The following is a 17040-nucleotide window of genomic DNA, read 5'->3' as shown; positions in this document are numbered from 1 at the left end:
AATGACAGAAGGAGAAAGCAGGGCAACAGCCAAGTTGGAACAGAGTTCCAGACTGGTGTGTCAACACTGAAGATCTAGGGGCACAAACAATCCAGACCAAGTTAAAAATCGCACAATACCAGCTTATAGTCAGACAGGTTTATTTGGAAGCACTAGAATTCGGAGCACTGCTCCTTCATCAGGTAGTTCATCAGCGCTCCGAAAGCTAGCGCTTCCAAATAAACCAGTTGGACTATAACCTGGTGCTGTGTGATTTTTAACTTTGTCCACCCCAGTCCAACACCAGCTCCTCCACATCAGTCCAGATCAAAGCTGCCAATGGTGGCTTGAAACCCAGCAAGTGGTAGTGAGCAGGCAAAGTGAGCAGAGCAGGAGACCTACGAGGACCATCCAGGTAAATCTGGGCAGATTTAGGACTGAATTGAGGACAAACTTCTTCACACAAAGGATTGTGAATCTGTGGAATTCCCTTCCCAGAGAAGCAGTTGAGGCTACCTCATTGAATGTTTTTAAGGCAAAGATAGATAGATGTTTGAAAGGGTTATGGTGAGTAGGTAAGTCGAGCTGAGTTCCTGAAAGGATCAGCCATGATCTTATTAAATGCAGAATAGGCAAATGGGCCACTCCTGCTCCTATTCCTTCTGTTCTTATGTTGTTATACCACCATGTTTGAGAAATCACAAGGACAGGAAAATCCCCTTTGTATCTGTGAGACAAGGTAATCTGCATCACATGGTGACAGGAAATTATCTGTAGGAGCTCCTCCAACTGACTTCATTACCTGTCTAATTTGAGATCAGGAATTAACCTGTACAATGATATCCTGATGTACCTGAAACATCAGGCAAACATCCAATGTAAATATCTCATTCCTTTAAATACGCTTTCCCATTAATATTCATGAACACTAATTAGCAATGGAATTAAGAACCCCTTGTGTATAATCTTCTGTACAGTTTGTGCTTAAATCACCTGTTAATTAGAACTCTTCATGACACATTTAATTAGGATATGAAGTGTATAATATGTATTTTTATTAGCATCTATAAACATTCTGTCCCATTTGGAAAATTGTGTTTTTGACTCAGTGATAAAGCTCCTGCCGAGGAGTCAGAATACAGCATGTTCAAAACCCAATCCATGGATTTGAACATATTTGAAAGTACAAGGCTTCAGAGTGCTGCTCCTTCATCAGGTAGCAGGTGTAACTGACTAGCTACCTGACAAAGGAGCAGTGTTCCAAAAGCTTGTACTTTCAAATAACCCTACTGGACTATAACCTGGTGTTGTATCACTTTTAACTTTGTCCAAGTCAGTCTAACGCTGGCACCTCGACATCATGGCTTCCTATTCATATACACATCCAGATGCCTTTTAAATGTTGTAATTGTACTCGCCTCCGCCACTTCCACTGGCAGCTCATTCCATACACGCACCACCCTTTACATGAATAAGTTGCCCCTCAGGTCCCTTTTAAATCTTTCCTCTCTCACCTTGAACCAATATCTCTAGTTTTGGATTCCCCCACCTCAGGGAAAAGACTTTGTCTATTTACCCTCTCTATGCCCCTCATGATTTTATAAACTTCTAGAAGGGCACCCCTCAGCCTTTGACGCTCCAGGGAAGATAGCCCCAGCCTCTCCCCATAGCCCATACCGTCCAACCCTGCCAATATCACTGTAAATCCTTTCTGAATCCTTTCAAGTTTCACAACATCCTTCCTATAGCAGGGAGACCAGAATTGCATGCAGTATTCCAAAAGTGGCTAACCAATATCCTGTACAGCTACAACATGACCTCCCAACTCCTATATTCACTCCTATGATCAATAAATGCAAGCATACCGAACAAAGCTTTCACTACCCTGTCTACCTGAGACTCCACTTTCAAGAAACTATGAACCTGCACTCTAAGGTCTCTTTGTTCAGCAACACTCCCAGGAGCCTACCATTAAGTATATAAGTCCTGCTAAGATTTGCTTTTCCAAAATGCAGCACCTCACATTTATCTAAGTTAAAATCCATTTGCTACCCCCATCTGATCAAAGTCCTGTTGCACTCTGAGGTAAATTTCTTTGCTGTCCACTACACCGCCAATTTTGGTGTCATCTGCAAACTTAGTAACTATACTTCCTTTGTTCCCATCCAAAGCATTTATATAAATGATGAAAAGCAGTGAACCCAATGCCAATCCTTGTGGCATACCAATGGTCACAGGTCTCCAGTCTGAAAAGCAACCCTCCACCACCACCTTCTGTCTTCTATCCTCAAGCCAGTTCTGTATTTCAATGGCTAGCTCACCCTGTATCCCATGTGATCTAACCTTGCTAACCAGTCTATCATGAGGAACCTTGTTGAATGCCTTACTGAAGTCCATATAGATCATGTCCACTGGTCTGCCCTCATCAATCCTCTTCATTACTTCTTCAAAAAACTCAATAAAGTTAGTGAGGGGATCTTGAGAGACAGGATTTACATGTATTTGGAAAGGCAAGTACTGATAAGGGAAAGCCAACATGGCTTTATGCATGAGAAATCGTCAATGCCCAAAAGATACCTTAAATTAATCTAGTCCCATATTCCTGTTGGACTATGACCTGGTGCTTTGTGATATTTAACTGTGAATAGGAAGGGTTTAGAGGAATATGGTACTAGATTAATTTAGGATATCTGGTGGGCATGGACGATTTCTCATGCACAAAGCCATGTTGGCTATCCCTAATCAGTCCTTGCCTTGCTAAATACGTGTAAATCCTGTCTGTCAGTATCCCCTCCAACAACTTGCCCAGCACCAATGTCAGGCTCACCAATCTATAGTTCCCTGGCTTGTCCTTACCACCTTTCTTAAATAGTGGCAGTATGTTAACCAATGTCCAGTCTTCTGGCACCCCACCTATGGCCATCGATGATGCAAATATCTCAGCAAGGGGCCCAGCAATCAGTTCCCTAGCTTTCTACAAACTTCTAGAGTGCACCTGATCAGATCCCAGGGATTTATCCATCTTTATGCATTTTAAGATGTTCAGCACCTCCTCCTCCTTAAATATGCCGCCGTCTATTTCCCAACGTTCTGATCATATTTGATATAGGAGGATGCTTTCCATGTGTGTGTGGGTTGCATACAGGAACCCAGAGTCTAGTTATCAGATGATAGTCCTCATCACCCAATATCAACCAACTGGTTTGTTGTGATGGCTCAAAGGTAAATGGTGTAGTAGAGTGTCACAGAATGAAGTCATTCTGATCGCTGCCAGGCTATCAGGCATTGACCTGCATGTTGCACTGAGCATGCTCATTCTCCAGCCAGACATCGAGGCAATGAAGTCACTTCCAAGCACAGTAGATTTCAGAATGTATATATGGTGTCCATATAGTGATCTGCCCATGACCAAATACCCCCATGTCTCAGGGATGCCTGTAATAATGGTGCCACTATTAACCCGGTCTATTTACTTCTTTTTGGCAAGTGCAAGAACATTTGCTCAACTTTCTTTGCAGACCATCAGTGACATCCTTTACACCTTAGTGACACGCAACTTGGAAATGTTACAAAGATTGCCTTCTCGAGTTTGGAAGCAAACCATTGCATATAAGATTTTGATATTGGGAATAAGTGTTTGCATTTAAGGACACAAGAAACTGGAATATGGAACTGTTTGGCCATTCAACATTAAAAAGGTTTACCAAGGCATTAAAGGAACAGGTGATCTTACAGAATCAATCAACAGCAATGTGAGCTGTAACTTGCCTGTTCATTATTGAAGTCAAGCAACTTTGGAAAGGAGACTAGCAAGCCTTTTAAGCAGGGTAAGAGATGAAGTTAATGGCTTTAATCACCCCATTTTGATGAGCTGTGTGCTAAATGCTGAAAGTTTCCTAGCAGAACTCTTCTGGTGTTTGGTCCTGTTTATCCAGAGCATTGGAATAGTCACATGTTGAATTTTATCGTGGTCCTCATACGCAAATATATATCCCCAATAATGGGTTGCTTCTGAACTAGAGTAGCAACCTTTGTAATACCTGTGTGTGTCAGAAAATGAAAAGGAAAAGACATTAAAAGTGTACAGTAGACAAGGTTCTCTCACATTGTGAAAATGGAAGAAGGAACCTCTTAGCAGGTCAGTTTGCATAGATCTCTCTCAGTAAAGTATTTCTAGGAACTGAAAAAGTTCCAAATATCAGTATCTCTGTCTACCTCATGGACTCTGGAGACTTGGACTTCCATTCAAAGACTTATGTCTAACGGGGTATCCATCTGAACCGATGTCTGGTCTGAAGATTTCCTAATTCTAAGATGGTCAGCATTCAATCTCATTTAGAGGATACTCAGCAAAACCATGAGAAGTCATCTTATATTATCCTTTGAATTTAGATACTTGTCTGAAGAACTATTCTTTTCCCTTTTGACCATTTCAAAAAGAACCCACATATCATACCTGCAGAGTTGTATTGTCATGTTTATTGTGTGAATATGATTGTTTTGGATTAAGGGATATAATTTTACTTTAGAATATAGTTTAGTTAATCAGTTTTGCCACTTATTAAAGTAATAAGTTTTAGAATTCATTAAATAAAATCTCTTTTGTTCTGGTTAACTGTAATAAAGAGAGATAATTTGGCCACCTTAGTGACTGAATCAAAACATTTACACAGCACACATTTACCTGTCTAACTCAGGGATGCTGGGCTTAATTACCAATGCATTTCTTTGTAGGAGCCAGATAAAAGACTCATGGTTCTCTTCACAGGCACATAGCAATGCCATTCTGAAACCTGGTCGAAACTGCAGTTATGGCTGGAAAAGGTAGCAGATTTCAGAGCTTACTTCCTTGGTTCAGTGGAGGATCTGGCGCACAATTCTATGCTTGAGGTTTGTTCAAGATTAGAGTGGTCCTGGAAAAGCACAGCATGTCAGGCAGCATCTGAGGATCAGGAAAGTCAATGTTTCTGGTAAAAGCACTTACCTCTCCACCCCAGAGGTTCCCAGGCTCATTCCTGAAGAAGGGCTTTTGCCTGAAACGTTGATTTTCCTGCTCCTCGGATGCTGTCTGACCTGCTGTACTTTTCCAGCACCACCTTAATCTTGACTCTGATCTCCAGCATCTGCAGTCCTCACTTTCACCTGTGGGAGAATTATTCCCAAGGCAGGTGCATCTTCTACTGAGAGCCCTTCTCTCTGCCCTCTTCCCTCTAAGAGTAACTTTTCTTTCCATGTGTCATCCCTGCTCTCACTGTAACTCAAATGACTTGTGGCTCAACAGATGGCATCACAGCCCCAGAATCAGGACAAAGAGAGTTCTTGCTCATTGACATCTTGTACTGAAGGAGGAATAAGAGGAAGATGTCAGCCCAAGAAGAACATTATTGCAACTGCACATAGAGGGCACACCTCCTGTTGTATAACTTCTCCACTGCAACCTTCAGTGCTCTGTTCAAGAGCCTGTCCACACTCTACCATAATAGGAATAATATCCAGCATTACTTTGCTCTGCCTACATACTGCACACATTCAGTATAAGTGGATATGAGGAGCTGACAAATAAGGTCATGTTAGATTTGTGATTACACAACAGATGAGTGTTAAATGAAGGTGACACCATGGCTCAGAAGTGGCATGGTGGCTCAGTGGTTAATAAGGCTGCCTCACAGTGCCAGGGACCCAGGTTTGACTTCACCTTGTCTGTGTGGAGTTTGCACATTCTCCCTGTGTCTGCATGGGTTTCCTCTGGGTGCTCCTGTTTCCTCCCACGGTCCAAAGATCTGCAGGTCAGGTGGATTGGCTATGCTAACTTTCCAGTAGTGTGCAGGTTAAGTGGATTAACCATAGGAAATGCAGGGTTACAGGGACGGGGGTGGGGGTGGGTCTGTGTGGAGGGTTGATGAGGACTCAATAGGCTGAATCGCCTGGATTCATAATTGTAGAGATTCTATGATTCTATGAAACATGCAGGAGTTTCTGTTCTGGCTTCTCCAGTCTAGTGCAACATCTGAGAATTGCCAATTGAGAAGCAAAATTGCGTGCTAAAATCAATGTTTGAAACAAGGTATTGTATTAACACAGTACCCTTCAGTACCCGCTTTCACCCTCACACTGAAACCCACCCATAATGTTGATCGATTGAAACTAATCATCTTAGTTTCAGATTCCACAGCCATCAACCATTGGTATTCTGATTTAGGTGGTTAACTGGCAGCAATTCTCCTTTAGTCTAGGAACGACCCAATAATCAGTGGTACAGAATAGACCACCAGTGATGGTAAGTAGAAGGGGTATGTGTCTTTCATAACAAGATTGTTTATTGCACGATAGCAATAAGTACAATCTACATTAATTTGCTGGGTATCATTACTAGGAACTCTCAGGAGCTGAACAGTGTGGTGCTGAAAAAGCACAGCCGTTCAAGCAGCACCCGAGGAACAGGAATTCTGATGAAGAACGTACGCCTGAAACGTCGATTCTCCTGCTCCTTGGATCCTGCCTGACCTCCTGTGCTTTTCCAGCACTACACTCTTCAATTCTGATCTCCAGGATCTGCAGTCCTCACCTTCTCCTACTCTAGGAGCTATACAGAATACATTTCAAGTGCCCAAATGACTCCATCTGAGGACAGCAACATCATCAGACTGGGTGGAACTCAATGCAACATGAATGTTAACTCCTTTGGAACCATTGCCTTATACTAGTGATGTTTGGACTCTTAGCAGTGGTCAGCCTGATACAAATGAGAAGAGAGCTATTAAATTCAGGGTCAGATTGTAACTGCCAGATCCTTCTGTATGGCTGTCAGACAGAAAAGCAAATACTTGCTGTTCTATTCCACATTGCATTCAAATACTGAAGAAAATGAAAATGTACTGAAAATGAACAATCCTTGTTTTAATCAGATGGGGGTGCACATAGAAATGTTCATACACACATTGCAGAATATACACAGTCAAATGTTATCCTGCTCTTAGACATACATGGCCAAACGTTATCCTGCTCCTAGACATACAAGTGCAATTTAGCATCTAGTTAATGCTCACAACCTAATGCAATTAAAAACCCATTAAAAAGAGTTACAAAGTCATTGCAGGATTGGAAGCCATTCAGCCCATTGCATCCATGTAGCTAGAAGGACGAGAGTGATCAACAGGTATAGGACAAAGATACACTAAGCCCAGCTGATCTTCTGAAGTCATTCGTAATATCTGGGGTTTTGTGCTAAAACTGAGCTGTCCCACAGGAGATATGGGAAACTACCTGACATTGTCATACTCAGTGAATCATCTCAGTGGTTAGCACTGTTGCCTCACAGCGCCAGAGATCCGGGTTCAATTCCCGCCTCAGGTGACTAACTGTGTGGAGTTTGCACGTTCTCCCCGTGTCTGCGTGGGTTTCCTCCGGGTGCTCCGGTTTCCTCCCACAGACCAAAGATGTGCAGGTTAGGTGAATTGGCCATGCTAAATTGCCCCTAGTGTTAGGTAAGGGGTAAATGTAGGGATATGGGTGGGTTGCGCTTCGGCGGGGCGGTGTGGACTTGTTGGGCCGAAGGGCCTGTTTCCACACTGTAAGTAATCTAACCTAATCTACCCTACAGCCAATATACCACACTTGTCAATCACAGTGACTAGGAGACAGTGAGGACCGCAGATGCTGGAAATCAGACTCAATAGATGTGAAGAGCACAGCAGGTCAGACACCATCCGAGGAGCAGGAAAGTCAACATTTTGACCCGAAACATGGATTTTCCTGCTCCTCGGATGCTGTCTGACCTGCTCTGACCTTGTCCATCACAATCCCTAGACAAAACTTTCCCCAGCAGAACCGGCTGACCTGAGGTGACAACTTAAAGGTATACAATCAGGAAAGAGTGACAATTTCCTCTGCTACTGTTTCTCTCTGTTACGCTACTTTTCCCTCCCCATTTCCTGACTTGTTTAGGTCTCTTTGTTTTTTTCATGACTCCCACTCTCGCATACTTTCTCTCTTTGGTTACCCTCTCTCACCTCTCTGCCCATCAGTTTCTTGATTATTTTCTCTTGCTCTCTCGCAGTCTGTTTCTTTGGTTCAGCATTGGTGTCTCTTCCTTCTTCCATCTCCTTCCTCACCTTTCTCAGACTGTCTTATCAATCAGTTTAGATGGTTAAATACTTCTCATTTTAACTGAGAGAGAGAGAGAGAGAGAGAGGAGACAGAAAACAAAAAGAAGGGGACAGAGGGTGAGGTGGGAAGGGAGTGAGGTGAAGAATATATACGAAATGAAAATAGTACTGGAGACATTCTCCAGACCTATCTACACCTCTGGTTAAAATTTTCCAGTCACTACCCTCCACTCAACAATGCAGAGCATTGTGAGGTATGTCCTGTCTTCAGATAATAGGACAAATCCAACCCAGCCAACAACCATTCTAGCAGTCTACTTTTGATCACCAGCAAGGTGGAGGAAGTATTCATCAACAGTGTTATTAAGGAAAACTTACTCAGCAATAATCTGCTCACTGACACTCAGTTTGGGTTTTGCTAGGGCCAATCTACTCTAGACCTCATTGGTCTTGTTCCAAGCATGGACAAAAAAGCTGAACTCCAGAGCTGAGATGAGAATGATGGTCCTTGACATCAAGGCCACATTTGACTGAGTTATGTTGTCGGGGAATACTGTCTAAACTGAAATTAATGGGAATGGGAGTAGGGGTAGGTAGTGGTGGAGCCCTGTTATTTGTCATCGTATCTATTGGAAGATGGTTGTGGTATTAAAGGTCTCAGGATAGTTCAAGATGGCATCCTAAGTTACATCATCATCAACTGCCTCAATAGTGACCTTGCCTCCAGCATAAGAAATGGTGATGTTTGCTGATGATCGCACAATGTTTAGAAACATTCGCAACTCCTCAGACACAAAAGCAGCTTATGTTTGTTTGTAGCAAGATATAGGCAGCATCCAGGCTTGGGTTGATAAGTGGCAAGAAATGTTCGTGCCACACAAGTGCCAGTCATTTACCACCTCGAGCAAGATAGATCTAACCTTCATCAGTTGACATTAAATGACATTTTGTTGAATTCCCCACAATCAGTGTTGTGAGAGTTTTCATTGAACAGCAACTGAATTGGTCCAGCCATACAATACTCAGTATCTACAAGTGCAGATCTGAGGCTGGGAATTCTGTGGTAACTCATCTCCTGAATCTCTAATGCCTACCAACCACCTACAAGGCACCTTGCAGGAGTGTGTTGGAATACTCTCCACATACCTCAATGGTGCAGCTCCAATAACACTTAAGAAGCTCCGGAACAGACAAGTGTGCTCGATTGACCTCCTGCACCATCCACAAAATCCCCATCCACTGCCTTCCAAATTCACCCTTTTCACCATAGATGCAATGCACATTGGTGTATCAACAAAATACACTTCAGTAACTCACCAAGACTCCTCCAACTGCAAGACCTGTTATCTCTACTACCTACAGTGACAAGGGCAGCAGAACTATGGGAACACCGACATCAGTAAGGACACCTCCATGCAACATGCCATCCTGACTTGGCACGATGGCTAGAAAGTCATTGTTCCAACCTCAATAAGGGTTGCACATGGAGACCCTGTGGAATCCCTATTGTAGCAGACTCTGAAGGAATTACCCAGAAAATTGAAGATTCCATTGGGAAATCCTTCTACTCTGGGATCCTTCTGAAAGTTTCCATTTAAATGAAAGATATTGGATGAAATTCAATAAATAGTTACTCAGGAAAAGTTAAGCCAATTAAACACGTAAACTAAGTCCTGAAAAATTATTCAGCTGACCCCACACCTATCTCAGACGTGCAAAAGCACCTCCCCGAAGATCACTCATACCCATACCTCACTGACTCTGGCCTGACAGCCCTTTCCCCTCATCATTAGACATTCTCCCCTTTCCCTGACTGCTACTCCAAGCTGGTCCATCCTTACTCCATCTCCAGATTTGACTCCCTTTCCCCCACAGCTGAACACTATGCCCACTTTTCTGCTCAATTCCTATCAACTTTATCCTCCCCTGCTGTACCTGGGCCCTTCCCTCTACTGAACCATTCCCTCTCCCCTCCCTACCCTACTATTGGACGTCAACCCAACTCCTACTCCATCCCGGATGACCCAGATACAAACACCTTTCCTTCCCTCCTGCTGGACCAGACAATTCCGCAGCCCTCTTCCTTCCACCCACATAGCCCACCCCCAGACTGAATACCTCATCTTCCCTGCATCAGCCACACCTTATTCTCCTTCCCATCCAACCTACCTAAAACACTACATCATTTACTTGGCCCGCTAACCACTTTACACCATGACACACCACCCACTTGGCATCTTACCACATGGCACCCTACATGACATACTACCCACTTCTCGTTCCTGATGAAGGGCTTATTCTTGAAACGTCGATTTTCCTGCTCCTCAGATGCTGCCTGACCGGCTATGCTTTTCCAGTGCCACACTCTTGACTACCCACTTGGAAGCCTACTTGCTTGGCATCCTACCCATTTGGGAGTAGAGTGGTGCTGGAAAAGCACAGCAGTTTAGGCAGCATCCGAGGAGCAGGAAAATCCGACGTTTCGGGCAAAAGCCCTTCATCAGGAATACTACCCAATCCTACCCATTTGGCATCCCACTTACCTGGCACACCCCCATCTCCACCAGTTTGGCACCATATCTTCCCAGCAGCCTAACATCATGCTTATCTTATAGATACTTTTATTTAAAATACTCAGGGATGTTATTGCACACCTCTAGACTAGAAGAGACTTGAACTTAGACCTACTGCCTCAGTGGTAGGGATATTACCACCATGCCACAAGTTCCCGAATCACATTTCCCTGACCTACTTACCCTTCGAATGGAAGCTGTCACAGTGGCTGCCAGGATCTATAAATTGCAAATTCTGACCGCACTCTGCAGTGAAAAGGGAGTGTAGTTCATCTTCCTCCTGATAGTTCGGTGTTTAGAAAGAAATGAAAGGATGCTTCAGCATTCCTGAAGGAGACCTGAGTGGAATCTCCTCTCGGCAATGTAAAGTTCCCTGCCTTTGTAAAAAAAATTAAGGGACTGCGTGACAATCCGTGTGAGATTAGCACTCTTTGGAAAATTAGGCCCTATACCAGTATTCCTTCGTGTTTCCAAATCAAAAGGCTGGAACTTACTTCCCATGGATGTCTTTACATTCTAATGACTGCTATGAATCTTATATCAGCTAGTGATTCTCTGTGTCACCCCTGCTCACTCTCACTATAACTCAAATCGGCTTCTGAGTTGTGTCACTGCCTCTGAGCTTGAAGCTATAGATTTGAGTCTCACTACAGGGGTGAAATCTTCCAGGCTCACCCAAAGCAGGCAGGGGAGTCTGATTGAATGAGTAGCAAAAATTCAGTTTCCTGATGGTGGGTTAAAGTTTTGGTATTGAGTTCTCAGAATCTTTTGGGTGAGTTGGCTTGATTGTGAACTGCTTCACTGCACAAATACCCATTGACAGAAGGTTGGATTTACCTTCTTAGGTGCAATCATGTCAGTCAATCGTGGAAATGCCTACACTCACAAGCCCAACTGTATAAAACTGTATATAATGTTGATTAGGCCCCAGGAGGAGGATTGTGTGCAGTTTTGGAATCAAAATTATAAGGGGTTGTGATAGTAAGGGAGAGGGTGCAGAGGACATTTACCAAGTTGGGCTGGAGAGTTCGTGATGAAGAGAGGTTAGACAGACTGGGATGGTTTTTCTTTTGAGCGGAGAAGATTGAAAAGGGGAGATGATTGAGATGTACACAATTATGAGGGGCAGAGATAGAGTAAACAGGAAGAAGCCTTTCCCCTTGATGGAGGGATCAATGACCAGGAGGCATAGATTTAAGGGAAGAGATGGAACCTATAAAGGAGTTGTGAGGAAATTTTTTTTAAGTGTGAAGTGATGTGAGGTGCTATGACTCTTGAGTATTCTTGTACACCAGCATGTGGGTGCAGCAAGCAGTGAACAAGGTAAATGGTATGTAGGCCTTTATAGGATTCAAGTTCAGGAGCAGGGATGCCTTGCTGCAATTGTACAGACCTGAAATATTGTGTGCAGTTTTGGTCTCCTTATCTAGGGAATGCGCCATTCTGTAGGGAGTGCTGGTTGGTTTATCGTACAACAGCTCCCTGGTTCTGACACTGGGCTTATGTAGTGAGACGTGATGTGGTGAAAAGCACAGAAGGCAGATGCTTCATAGGGAAAGGAAACTCTGATTTCATTAAACCAAACAAAAGTGAGAATTTATAACATCCTTAACAAAAGAAAAGAATATTTAGAAAAAAGACAATGTTATGCATCAAATGAAATGAGACTTGTCTGACAGCGACTAACATCTCAGTTAACCCTTGCGGCCCCGAATTGGTTCAGTGGGCTTTGAATTACAGAGAGCTGTTAATTACTGGTTGACAAGGGAAAAGAAAGAGAGAGAGTAAACACGAATCCTGGGGTCCTATCCTGTTTCCCTTCCCTGGGGAGTGCCCTGCCCCATCGGCCCCAAAGCCCACCCATTCTACCCTATCTTACTGAGCATGGACAGAGGTCTCAATGACCTCTCCAAACTTGCTCACCCCCAAAGTGGCTTCTGTTCACCTGGGCAGCAGTGGATGTCACTGGCGCTGCCCTCAGTCGGTGTCGCATCTTTCCAGTCAATTCTCATCAGTACGTGAAGGTTAATGGATGAGAAGATTGCTCGAACTCCTTTTCCTGAATCTGCGACTGGCTACGGCTAATTCTCTTGATGCTGGCCAGACAATTTGCCAAATGACATCAGAGTAGACAAACAGGAGGCTGGGAGAACAGAGAAAGCCAGGCAACATGAGCAGGCTGGGAGAAAACAGCAAGCCAGGTAGCATCAGGAGGGTGGGAGAACACAGAAAGCCAGCCCGCATCAGGAGGCTGGAAGAACACAGCAAGTCAGGCCGCATCAGGAGGCTGGGAGAACACAGCAAGCCAGGTGGCATCAGGAGGCTGGGAGAACACAGTGAGGCAGGCAGCATCAGGAGGCTGGGAAAACACAGGACGTCAGTCAGCATCAGGAGAACACAGTGAGCCAGGCAGTACCAGGACGCTGGGAGAACACAGCAAGCCAGGCAGCATCAGGAGGCTCAGAGAATACAGCAAACCAGTTAGCACCAGGAGGCTGGGAGAACACAGCAAGTCAGGCAGTATCAGGAGGATGGGAGAGCACAGCAAGTCGGGCTGCATCAGAAGGCTCGGAGTACACAGCACACCAGATAGCACCAGGAGACTGGGAGCACACAGCCAGTCAGGCTGCATCAGGAGGCTGGGAGAACACAGGAAGTCAGCCAGCATCAGGAGGCTGGGAGAACACAGGAAGTCAGCCAGCATCAGGAGGCTGGGAGAACACAGGAAGTCAGCCAGCATCAGGAGGCTGGGAGAATATAGCAAACCAGTTAGCATCAGGAGACTGGGAGAACACCACGAGCCAGGCCTCATCAGGAGGCTGGGAGAACACAGCAAGCCAGGTGGCATCAGGAGGCTGGGAGAACACAGGAAGTCAGCCAGCATCATGAGGCTGGGAGAGCACATCAAGTCTGCCAGCATCAGGAGGCTGGGAGAATACAGGGAGCGAGGCAGCATCAGGAGGCTGGGAGAACACAGCACGTCAGGCAGCATCAGGAGGCTGGTAGAACACAGCAAGCCCGGCAGCATTAGGAGGCTGGGAGAACAGAGCAAGACAGGCCGCATCAGGAGGCTGGGAGAACACAGCAAGACAGGCCGCATTATGAGGCTGGGAGAACACATCAAGTCCGCCAGCATAAGGAGGCTGGGAGAACACAGGACGTCAGCCAGCATCAGGAGGCTGGGAGAACACAGCAAGTCAGGCCACGTCAGGAGGCTGGGAGAACACAGCAAGTCAGGCCGCATCAGGAGGCTGGGAGAACACAGCAAGCCAGGTGGCATCAGAAGGTTGGGAGAACACAGCAAGACAGGTAGCATATGGAAGCTGGGAGAACACAGTGAGGCAGGCAGCATCAGGAGCCTGGGAGCACACAGCAAGGCAGGATGCATCAGTAGAACACAGTGAGCCAGGCAGTACCAGGACGCTTGGAGAACATAGCAAACCGGGTAGCATCAGGAGGCTGGGAGAACACAGCAAGTCAGGTAGCATCAGGAGGCTGGGAGAACACAGCAAGTCAGGTAGCATCAGGAGGCTGGGAGAACACAGTGAGGCAGGCCGCATTAGGAGGCTGGGAGAACACAGGGAGCCAGGCAGCATCAGGAGGCTGGGAGAACACAGAAAGTCAGGTGGCATCAGGAGGTTGGGAGAACACAGCAAGTCAGGTAGCATCAGGGGGCTGGAAGAACACAACAAGTCAGGTAGCATCAGGAGGCTGGGAGAACACAGTGAGGCAGGCCGCATCAGGAGGCTGGGAGAACACAGGACGTCAGCCAGCATCAGGAGCCTGGGAGCACACAGCAAGGCAGGATGCATCAGTAGAACACAGTGAGCCAGGCAGTACCAGGACGCTTGGAGAACATAGCAAACCGGGTAGCATCAGGAGGCTGGGAGAACACAGCAAGTCAGGTAGCATCAGGAGGCTGGGAGAACACAGCAAGTCAGGTAGCATCAGGAGGCTGGGAGAACACAGTGAGGCAGGCCGCATCAGGAGGCTGGGAGAACACAGGACGTCAGCCAGCATCAGGAGGTTGGGAGAACACAGGAAGTCAAGCAGCGTCAGGAGGCTCAGAGAACACAGCAAGACAGGCCGCATCAGGAGGCTCGAAGAACAGAGGACACCATGTAGCACCAGGAGGCTGTGAGCATATAGCATGTCAGGCCGCATCAGGAGGCTGGGAGAACACAGCAAGCCAGGCCGCATCAGGAGGCTGGGAGAACACAGGAAGTCAGGCAGCATCAGGAGGCTGGGAGAACACAGCAAGACAGGCCGCATCAGGATGCTGGGACAACACAGCAAGCCCAGCAGCATTATGAGGCCTGGAGAACAGAGCAAGACAGGCCGCATCAGGAGGCTGGGAGAATACAGCAAGTCAGGCCGCATCAGGAGGCTGGGAGAACACAGGGAACAAGGCAGCACCGGGAGGCTGGGAGAACACAGCAAGTCAGGTATCATCAGGAGGCTGGGAGAACACAGCAAGTCAGGCCGCATCAGGAGGCTGGGAGAACACAGGACGTCAAGCAGCGTCAGGAGGCTGGGAGAACACAGCAAGCCAGTTATCATCAGGAGACTGTCAGAACACAGCAAGTCAGGCCGCATCAGGAGGCTGGGAGAACACAGGACGTCAGCCAGCATCAGGAGGTTGGGAGAACACAGGAAGTCAGGTAGCCTCAGGAGGCTGGGAGAACACAGCAAGTCAGGTAGCATCAGGAGGCTGGGAGAACACAGCAAGACACTCAGCATCAGGAGGCTGGGAGAACACAGAAAGTCAGGTGGCATCAGGAGGTTGGGAGAACACAGCAAGTCAGGTAGCATCAGGGGGCTGGAAGAACACAGGACGTCAGCCAGCATCAGGAGGTTGGGAGAACACAGGAAGTCAAGCAGCGTCAGGAGGTTGGGAGAACACAGGACGTCAGCCAGCATCAGGAGGTTGGGAGAACACAGGAAGTCAAGCAGCGTCAGGAGGCTGGGAGAACACAGCAAGGCAGGTAGCATCAGGAGGTTGGGAGAACACAGCAAGTCAGGTAGCATCAGGAGGTTGGGAGAACACAGGAAGTCAAGCAGCGTCAGGAGACAGGGAGAACACAGCAAGTCAGGTAGCATCAGGAGGTTGGGAGAACACAGCACACCAGATAGCACCAGGAGACTAGGAGAACACAGCAAGCCAGGCAGCATCAGGAGGTTGGGAGAACACAGCAAGACAGGCCGCATCATGAGGCTGGGAGAGCACATCAAGTCCGCCAGCATCAGGAGGCTGGGAGAACACAGGGAGCGAGGCAGCATCAGGTGGCTGGGAGAACACAGCAAGTCAGGTAGGATCAGGAGGCTGGTAGAACACAACATATCAGGTAGGATCAGGAGGTTTTGAGAACAGAGCAAGCCAGGCAGCATCGGGAAGCTAGGAGAACACTGCAAGCCAGGCAGCATTAGGAGGTTGGGAGAACACAGCATATCAGGTAGGATCAGGAGGTTTTGAGAACACAGCGAGCCAGGCCGCATCAGGAGGCTCGGAGTACACAGCACACCAGGTAGCACCAGGAGACTGGGAGCACACAGCAAGGCAGGATGCATCAGGAGGCTGGGAGCACACAGGAAGTCAGGCAGCATCAGGAGGCTTAGAGAACACAGCAAGACAGGCCGCATCAGGAGGCTCAGAGAACAGAGGACACGATGTAGCACCAGGAGGCTGTGAGCATATAGCATGTCAGGCCGCATCAGGATGCTGGGAGAACACAGGACGTCAGCCAGCATCAGGAGGCTGGGAGAACACAGCGAGCCAGGCCGCATCAGGAGGCTCGGAGTACACAGCACACCAGGTAGCACCAGGAGGTTGGGAGAACACAGCAAGCCAGGCCACATCAGGAGTCTGGGAGAACACAACAAGTCAGGCCGCATCAAGAGGCTGGGAGAACACAGCAAATCAGGTAGCATCAGGAGGTTGGGAGAACACAGCAAGCCAGGCCGCATCAGGAGGTTGGGAGAACACAACAAGTCAGGCCGCATCAAGAGGCTGGGAGAACACAGCAAATCAGGTATCATCAGGAGGCTGGGAGAACACAGCAAGTCAGGCAGCATCAGGAGACTGGCAGAACACAACAAGCCAGGATGCATCAGGAGGCTGGGAGAACACAGCAAGACAGGCCGCATCAGGAGGCTCGAAGAACAGAGGACACCATGTAGCACCAGGAGGCTGTGAGCACACAGCATGTCAGGCCGCATCAGGAGGCTGGGAGAACACAGCAAGCCAGGCCGCCTCAGGAGGCTGGGAGAACACAGGAAGTCAAGCAGCGTCAGGAGACAGGGAGAACACAGCAAGCCAGGCAGCATCAGGAGGCTGGGAGAACACAGCAAGTCAGGTAGCATCAGGAGGCTGGGAGAACACAGCA

Source organism: Chiloscyllium punctatum, chromosome 41 (assembly GCF_047496795.1).
Source record: "Chiloscyllium punctatum isolate Juve2018m chromosome 41, sChiPun1.3, whole genome shotgun sequence".
NCBI classification, from domain to species: domain Eukaryota; kingdom Metazoa; phylum Chordata; class Chondrichthyes; order Orectolobiformes; family Hemiscylliidae; genus Chiloscyllium; species Chiloscyllium punctatum.
Note: the sequence above shows the minus strand (reverse complement) of the source record.